Genomic DNA, 9,217 nt, shown 5'->3' on the forward strand with positions numbered 1-9,217 from the left:
GCTCCGTAAATTTGGAGTAGTTATCCCCTTTGGAATCACATTCTTCATCATGTCAGTGTAAAACCAAACACGAACTAAAATTTTCTGCATGCGTGTCTTCAAATGACCATATGCACCACTTGTAACACATCTGTGGTACTTAAAAATGGACAATGGAACATGTGACCGGTTGTATCATATGACACATGTAAGGTGCTTAAGGAATGAATATGGTACTGAATATTGTTAGAAGCACAAATGGGTAGTGGTACACATGCTATTTGTGCACATGTGTACATATGGCATGTGTACATATGTTTAAAAAAAGGCACATTAGCCCATGAAAATGCGGTCTAAAGTTGGTTGTGGCGTGGGCAAGTCAGCAAGGACCATCACGGCAAGCTCATTTTTGTGTTCCACAGAAACTACGGCCGCTCAACGAACGCGGTTGCAGAGGCCCAAGCCATGTTAGATGGCATAACGATATGTTCCAAGCTGGGTCTCCCCAACATAATTGTGGAAATAGATTCTATGACCATTGCAAATGCGGTTATCGAGTCTGACGCCCTCAGCTCTTGGAATATCTGGTACAAGTTGGGAGCTATCCAGCAATTTTGTTGGACCCTCAACCTCACCTTTAACCACATTTTGCAAGAAGGGAACTAGGTGGCAGATGCTTTGGCTAGAATGGCCAGCGAAGGTTGCCCAAATAGGATGTTTGGAACTCATCCTGACCTTCCGAGGCTAGTGCGGGGTGCTCTTGCTATAGATAATGCTAGCATTGGGGCCATTAGGTATCCTTAATTGGGGTGTTTTGCCGTTTAGAGGTTGTGGGGGGCCTCTTAGTTCGGAGGTCTCTCTTTTTGTCTTTTTGGGTGGCTATTGTGCAGATAGGGATATATGATAGGAGTGGTCCGCAGCCTATTTGTTGGGACCCTCCTGAAAGGCTGTAAATTTTCAAGAGCAATGAAATCTTCATGGCTTTTGTTTTATATATATAAAAAAGGTTGGTTGCCGCACGATGCATGTATATAAAACAAACGTACGATGAGGACAAGCTATAATGAAATTTTTTTAAATTTTTTTATTTTTTAAATTCTGACCGAACATAACTTTCAAAGGGCAATCTCAAAATCCGGAATACATCTAAAATGCACTGATAAAAAAATAAAATCAAAACATAAATCTAAAAAAAGTACCTCTTAAAACTGAAGTTTACTGAGTCTAATCTCCTTCTTCGATGACCTTGGTTCCTAATCCCTTAAGCCCTTTAGGTGGGACCTCTGCTACAGTGACCAATGAATAAAGCTCCTCCTTAGCACCTTCCTCTTCATTCCTCTTGCGAGCGATGCGCATGCGGACACGTCTAGGCACACCCCGGATACCCCTGCTCCATATATGCTTGTTTAGCTTCACGTCGACCTTAACATTGTTTGTCCCCATTGCCTTCTGTGCAAATTTTCGTATCTCTTTTATGGCTTTGGGAGCCATCTTCTTGAAGGTGCATCCATGGAGATGCCTTTGGAGATTGATAGTGTATTATCTTGTCACTGCCTCCTCTTTTCTCCATTTAGCCATCTTCTCCACCATCTTACCAGCTCTTCCCTCTCCTGCACTCTCAAAACCCTAGTCCCTGAAGTTTCAGCTGCGAGAGGAGGACAAGCTATAATGGATTACTATATTTGTAATCCTAGTTTTTACAAGAATGACTTCTTCCTTTTTGGGTACAAGAATTACTTTGTTGTCCAACTCAGGTTCATTTTTCTTGGATCTGTGAAAACAAGGTTAACAAACAAGACTTACTGATTACCAATGTGCCATATATGAGGTAGAAATTTTGTTGCATCCCATTGAAATTGAGTCTAGGCCATGGTTAAGACTCGTGGATGGACCTAGCTCGCTGCCTAACTTGACTTGTTCAGCCCTAAGTGGTGTTGCAGCTCCCTTTTGTCACTAATTGGTCTGACTTACCCGAGTCACACCGGAAGGATAATGAAATCAAACTGGACAAACCAAGTAAGTCTGAGTCAACTTGGGGGAGTCACGTTATACTCGGTCCTAATATTAATGAATTTGGATTCTCTGCTTGTTACAAACAGAAAATTTATTTTTGTTGCAATCTAATTGGGCCACATCATCAGACGGTATATAATGCAACAGTGCTCACAGCGTCAGTGATGACATGGATCAATTAGGATGCAGAAAACAATAAATTTACTATTTGTGACAAGTAGAGAAATTTAGTTTTAATACTATGGTGTACCCCAAACTGACCCTTTTATTCAGACTTGGATTAGAACCAACCGCAGCCTATTTACTAATGATTTGGCATGTAATCTAGACATGATTATTAAACAGATGGATCAGTTAAAAATTATTTGTATAATTTAAAAACTAGAGATTGGGTTCACTACTCATACACACGTCTCATCCACACGTGTCTCATTCATACGTGTGGAGACCTTGAAGGCCTTGTCGATTTAATTATGGCATAGTTCCCTTCCCTCTGCTCTGCACAAAAGGGAGCTTGCAGCCGGTGGTTTGATGAGCCTGCTATTTCGTTGACCCGTTCATTATTATATATGATGGGAAAATATTGGGTCCTAAGACATCACGAAGATAATGTTACACAGATATGGCCCGTATATAGAGTTAAAAACGATGGTTCAGTGATTGAGACCGTTGATCTGATATGGCCACATTGTACGTGGGATGCACCTAAAAACTCTTGGAATGAAAGATTCTGACCCTTCAATCAATGGCCACACACAGACAATAAAGAGAAAAATGATAATGGCCCAAAAAAAATGCATAGTGGAGTGCCAAGATTATTTAAGTCTGTACAAATTTTCGGTCATTCTCCATCTAACGTGATTCTCATCTATCAACGGTTTGGATTATAAAACCATGGGGCCCACCTACAAGTGCCGCGGGCATCAAGACACCTCTCCACGTCTTCCGTGGGAATAGTTTCAAATCCAGCAAAAATCAATATAATACCGAGGGTCTGGTCTTCACCCCGCTCGTTAGCAGTCAAAACTCCACGTTCAAGCTCGGCTATCGTGAATTTTAAACCTTACCGAGTCGTAGTCAAAGTTCAAACTCACGTCTTGAATTCCACATCGCCCGCCTATATATAAACCTTCCACCCTCCTTTCTCTCATCAAAATCTCCAAACCCTAGATCTTCTCTAAAGAAAAACTCCACATCAAAACCAATCTCTTCTTCCTTGCAGACATGAGTCCCATTAGAATCTTACCAATCACATCCATCGTTTTTATTTTCTTGTTCTCTAGCCTTGGGCCCCTCGACGCATCAAGGCCCTTCTACGGAGAGTGGGGATCGAAGAATGGGATCACCATGCTACAAGCCCTCCAGAGAGGCCCAGTGACGCCGTCCGGACCTTCAGGGTGCACTAACGGGAACGGAAGTGGTGGTAGCTGCCCACTTACGGTAAAGAACTACGCTGTCAATGTCCGTATTCCACCAGCTAGATCTCATGACACTGTCGTCATCGATTTGAGACGCACGGATGCCGCTGACAGTGAAATGGGCCATCAAGATCAGAGGTCGTAATGGTTTTATTGATGACCACTTGGGTGCAGGTATCCAAGACCACCAACAACATAGCAAACTGACTTTTTGCCTGCTCAAAACTCCGTATGGTGCAAAAGTTTGTAAATACAAACGATGATGTTACCTCATTCCATGTATTTATTTATATCTACATTTTGTTTAAAAATTCTTACCATTTATTTTTCTGGGGCGTTTTGATCGGGAATGTGTACCGTCGACCATTTCATAATAACCATCATTTTTTTAAAAAATATTTTTTTTTATCATTATTTGTCTCTGAATATTTAGGCCCATACTGCTTTACGGTTATGAATAATCTGTCATGGAAGTAAAGATCGAGTGGTAAAGGCATCCTGTGCCAACTCCATAGTCCTTCGGAGCACTGGTCAGGTTAACCAATGGGACATGGTCTAACAGAAAATGGTCTGGATCTCAATTGGACAAAACAGCTTTGATCTTAACTCTCAATTTTTTTTTTTTATTTTTTTTTTTCACTTTTTAAGGCAATTTTTTAATGCAATTTGATCAAAATCTAACTGACCTGAAGGTAGACCTGGTAAATAAGGTCGTTAAAAGTCTCAGCAATATGTTCGTCGGCGCCTTCAAATGGAATGAACTCATAGGAGAGGGTATATGGTAACGAATCTACCACAGCTTCGAACACATCAATGCAAAATCCAGTGACAATCGTTGAGTTTGTTTCAGAATTTCGCTCCACCTTCATGAATTTAAGGAGTCCATCCTTTACCGGAACACTGATCCTCATCTTTGTCCCACTTGTTGTGACTACCCAACCCTTTGGTATAGACGCCGATTCTCCAGGCCAGATGATGGCCTGCACATCCACCATGAAAGTTGAGTATATTCTCAATGGGTCAACATTCACTATATGTGAAATCCCATATGTTGGTATCCAAAATCCAATCGATATCTACCCTTTACCAATCACATTGACTATTTGGAAGGCTGACAAATTTTATTTTTTTATTTTTTGTAATTTTTTTTTTAAATATAAATAAAATTTGATACAAACACATTTGCGGTCAGCCAAATTCCAGCAGCCATGAGGCCGATGAAGCTGAAGCACTTCCTAGACAAAAATGGCCTGCTCCCTCCCTCCGCAGTTTCTCGGTATCTCTTAGAAGTTGTGATCTTCATATTCCAAGCAGGATTCTGCTTATCAACAGGTCCTAACTGCCCTCTTTGGCCATTCACCCCTACAGGCAGATTCTCTATCAAATCTACGCGGGAGAAGTGCAAATCTGGTTTGGACTGAAAAGGCTAGATGAGTCTGGCATGCGAACCTTTCCCCCCAAAATCTCTCTTTTTGTTTGGAAAGTCCTGATGAAAGTTGTGCCGGTGGATGGTGTCGTGCAATCGAGGGGTATCCAATTGGCATCCAAGTGCGTGCGTGTGTGTGTGTGTGTGTGTGTGTGTTGTGATGGCAGAACTACCCAGGGCCTCTCGGGCCCTTCAGGAGAGTCTATTAATGTAATACCCCGGTTCCCAAAACCTGAGTACGCTACTCGTTTTTCAAAAACTCAAGTGTTAACCTTTAAAGATAGCAAATTTCATGTGTGTGTGTGTGTGTGTGTGTGTGTGTGTGTGTGTGTGTGTGTATAATATCAGAGTTAACAATTTTAGCGGAATATAAACAAATCAAATATAAGAGAGAGTCCAAATATACGCAATCAAGATTTCAAGTGGTTACCTAAAAACTTATACAAACCAGTGTTTTAACTTTTACAAAACATGACAATACAACTTAAATAGAACTGAAATCAGGAATAGCGAGTCGTAAGATCATCTGGCTCTCCTATTCCACATGAACACAAGCATACGCATCATCTATGTCTTCTGTACACTAAATATGGTTTGATAGCATCAATGGCTATCGCAGTGAGATATAAACCCCAAGATTTATGGTATCATCAAGATAATTAAACATAATTATCAGGAACAATCTATAATGTAAATATCACAATGATCATCATAATACAAAGTTCATCAGATATGTATATATTGAATAAATTCCATCAAGATATTCTTATTTAAATGCATGGATGCATGTACATGCTCACAGTCCTGGGTATGCACATCTAGCTGGTAAAAAGTTGTATAATGAGAACTAGCCACCCAGAAAAGTACTTAAAGGTACGCCTTAAAGAGGACTAGCCACCTGGAAAAGACCATGCGAAAAGGATACCCAAGGTGGCCTAGCTTCTTGAAAGAGTACTCTATGTACGTTCAAGAAAACTAGATACCCGAAAAAGTCCATGCGAAAAGGACATCCTATGGTGGTTAAATGCGCGCAATGAAAACTTAGGATCACCAGGTAAAATACTATATGGTATAGCCCGTAGTAACCCAAGAAAATCCCGCGTCATGTATTGACCACCCGGTAAAGCCCGCATGTCATGAAATGAATGATTAGCCCAACCATTATTATTCCAGTTGCAACCAACCAAATTATGTAAACTCAAAGATCAATGTGAGGGTTCATCACCCAGCGTAGTTCAAGATCTCAGCATAATATAGATCATTAAAGGTCACTTCTTAAACTAGTGGCCAATCATTACCCAACAAGTGGAGCTTACCATCGTAAGGTCGTACAAAAATGGTCTGTCAAACCACATAGGCAAATGTTCCATCAAACCACATAGGCAAATGTTCCATCAAGACCGCAAGGACCAATAGCCCATCCCGAAGATGCGATAAAAATGAGATCATCCCCCAAAAGCCACATAAGTACAAATGATCCACAAGATGGTAATTCCACAACAAACATTCTATTTAATCTTATCAGAATAAATGACCACTAGTTTGAGGACCTCCAAAAACACTATAAAGTAGTCACAAATGGTAACATAAGCCACGTAACATCTCAATAGCACTTATACATTTAAAATGTTTATCTTAACCTAGACAGAGATAATTGAGATCCATAACATGTTCATATAATTGAATTTAAAGTCCAATTATCAATCATTTGTAAATCATTACACATGTAGAGAGTAACATTTATCATCATTTCCTTTTAATACTAAATTAAGCAATCAATTGATATAAATGATCAATGTTAACTATCATGATATAGCAAAGCTTGAAGGGTGATCCTCACCTTTCAAGAGTCGAATTGGCTTCCTATGTTGTTGGAATTGTTTGCACACATCCACGAATCCAATTCCAACAGTACTTTAAACCATTTGATTAATTAGATCGCAACACCAATCCTTATATGAGTACGAATCTATGATTAAGAGGAGGTGATTTGAATTCTAATATAAGAATAGCATGATTAAATATTTGTTGTATTGAAATATAAGCTAAAACTCTAAAATCAACTTACTTATATGAGTCACGGTGTGACTCGACTCAATTTGATTTTTATGCGGTCCAACGAAAGAAATTTAGAGTTTCTTGAATTAGTTCGGTTGTGATTCAATTTGATGTGAACCCGCCTCTCGACTCAAGCTAAATATCATCGCACTACCTTGCTAGGATCAACTAACCGTGATGGAACTAAACTTAGTCAAAACAAGCCCAACTTAGCGAGATGACTCGATGAGCCATCAAGTTTATTAAAGAAACAACACAATCCTAATTTCCATGAATTTACACTTGTGTGAAACATTGTATTTGGGAAAGGCTACTGACCTGAGTAGGCTTGACCCGACTTGCCGTGGACTAGCGAGTTGACTTAGTAGAGTAAAAACCCCCTTCTTCTTCTTCTTCTCTCTCTCTCTTTCTTATTTTCCTTACATCTTTCATGGCTCCATTCAACTCACGCCCCTCGCCATGTGTACTCGGTCAAGGCTCAGCCCAACTCGCACATCTCAACTCAACGAGTTTCAGTCAAGTCAACTCGGCAGTACGCATCAACTCCTTCTCTTCTTCTTTCCTCTCCTCCTTTCTTTCCTATTCTTCTTCTTTCTCCTTTCTTTTGTTCTTATATTCTCCTCTTCTTCTAGAAGTGTCGAACTGGCCCATCCCTGTTAGACTCAACGGAGAATGGTCGAGTCAGCAGGCCATGACTGGGTAGCGAACCATGCTCCCGAACTCGTTGGAAACCCAACTCGACTTGCCTTCTCTCTCTCTCTATTTCATTTCATCCTTGCTCTTTTTCCATTTCTTTGTTGGAAACAACTAGTAACATATGCCCAAGCCGATCTAACTCAGTTCCAGTTGGGCTAAGTCGACTCAGTGTGGCACGAATGTTGCGACAGGGACGCACACGCCCACGTTCTTCCCTCGCTCTTCCTCTTCCTTCTTTCTTCTGTTCCTATGCTTCTTCTCCTTCCTTCTTTCTCTCCTCTTTAGTTGAATGGGAGTGGATCTGGACTCACCCGAACATGCAGCGACTCGAACTGAGTCGACCTGTCTTGGTGCGGCGGTGTGAAACTCGCTTGCCTCTCTTTCTGATTTTCCTTTCTATTTTTGGAATGGGCTGCCCTAAAAGATAGCCTTTAATAGGCTCTATTATTCTATTCTAGATAGTTCGATTGCAATCAATCAATGGGATTAGTTACGAGTTTTTGGCTCCAAGTTACGAGAATTTAAGACAGTTTGTCCGAATTTGGGTTGCATGGTTGTGATTGGATGTCATGGGTGAGCTTCTGGCATTGTGTTCCATCAGATGGATGACTCTGATTGGGAGATGGGGCTCACTAGAAAATGATGGGTTCCTTGGTTGATTGAGGAAGATGATGGTCTTGATCATGACAGAATCTAATTTAGTGGTTTATCCTTCGATCCCTGCATCGTGGATGGGCCAGATTTGTTTAGTGACACTTGTGGGACCCACCATTTGGCCAGTGATCAACGAAATTCCGGTGGTTTTTGAGATATCCACTTTCGGACGTTTTCTCGCGATAACAAGTTCTCTCGTGAGAACAGCTATTGAGGAGGCTTTAAGAATGCCCTAGATCTAACGCCCAGGATGCATTAGGGATGCTTCTAGAAGATGTTTAATGGCTGAGATGTCATAGCGAGCGGAAACAAAAAAGATTCCCTCCTCTTTTGCGTCCGCGGTGGAGTTTGCCCTAAGAATTCGTAAACGCGGCGAGGGTTCGATGAAATGAACGGCTGAGATAGGGTAAACGTGCCAGGAAAGGCTGTTAGTGTGACAACTTTCTGATATGCTCGTGTTTGTGTGTACGTTCGAGTTCTGTGCTGTGCGGATTGAGTGGGGTTTTGATTAGACTTCCCGTTTGGACCAGATGGACGGTTTGGATCGGGCGAGCCGATCACGAAGGTGGGCCACGGATCATGTCAGTAACGGAACGTTTCCATTTTCAAAAACCATTGCACACACCAAGATTTTCGGTTGAGATTGTGAGCCTGTACGTGCATGGACACCGTCGAAAACACCGGGATATGTTGAAATTCTCTCCTGCATGTAATGGATGGTTTAGATCTTCCACCCAATCTAAGATGGTGAGCCACAGTCGACGTGCACGGATGGTGCCTGTTTAAATCGGGTTCAGGTGGTTACAAAAGGAGAGAAAATCTCTCTTTATTTAGTTTCCATCGAGTCATACTCGGTTGACCGTGGGTTTGGCTCGGTACACTACGGCTGTGCATGGACCATGCACATGCACACCCCGAAGTGGGGTCCACCGAGATGTATTTGACAAGTCTACTCTGTCTATCTACTTTAATA

The 9,217-nt window shown here is 41.3% G+C and overlaps 1 pseudogene; it reads right to left on the bottom strand.

Moving 5' to 3' along the window:
* Nucleotides 1–1,075: 1,075 nt before the first annotated feature.
* Nucleotides 1,076–1,569, bottom strand: LOC131250125 (large ribosomal subunit protein eL31-like; annotated as a pseudogene).
* Between the last annotated feature and the right edge of the window lie 7,648 nt (nucleotides 1,570–9,217).

The sequence above is a fragment of the Magnolia sinica genome, chromosome 6, assembly GCF_029962835.1.
Source record: "Magnolia sinica isolate HGM2019 chromosome 6, MsV1, whole genome shotgun sequence".
NCBI classification, from domain to species: domain Eukaryota; kingdom Viridiplantae; phylum Streptophyta; class Magnoliopsida; order Magnoliales; family Magnoliaceae; genus Magnolia; species Magnolia sinica.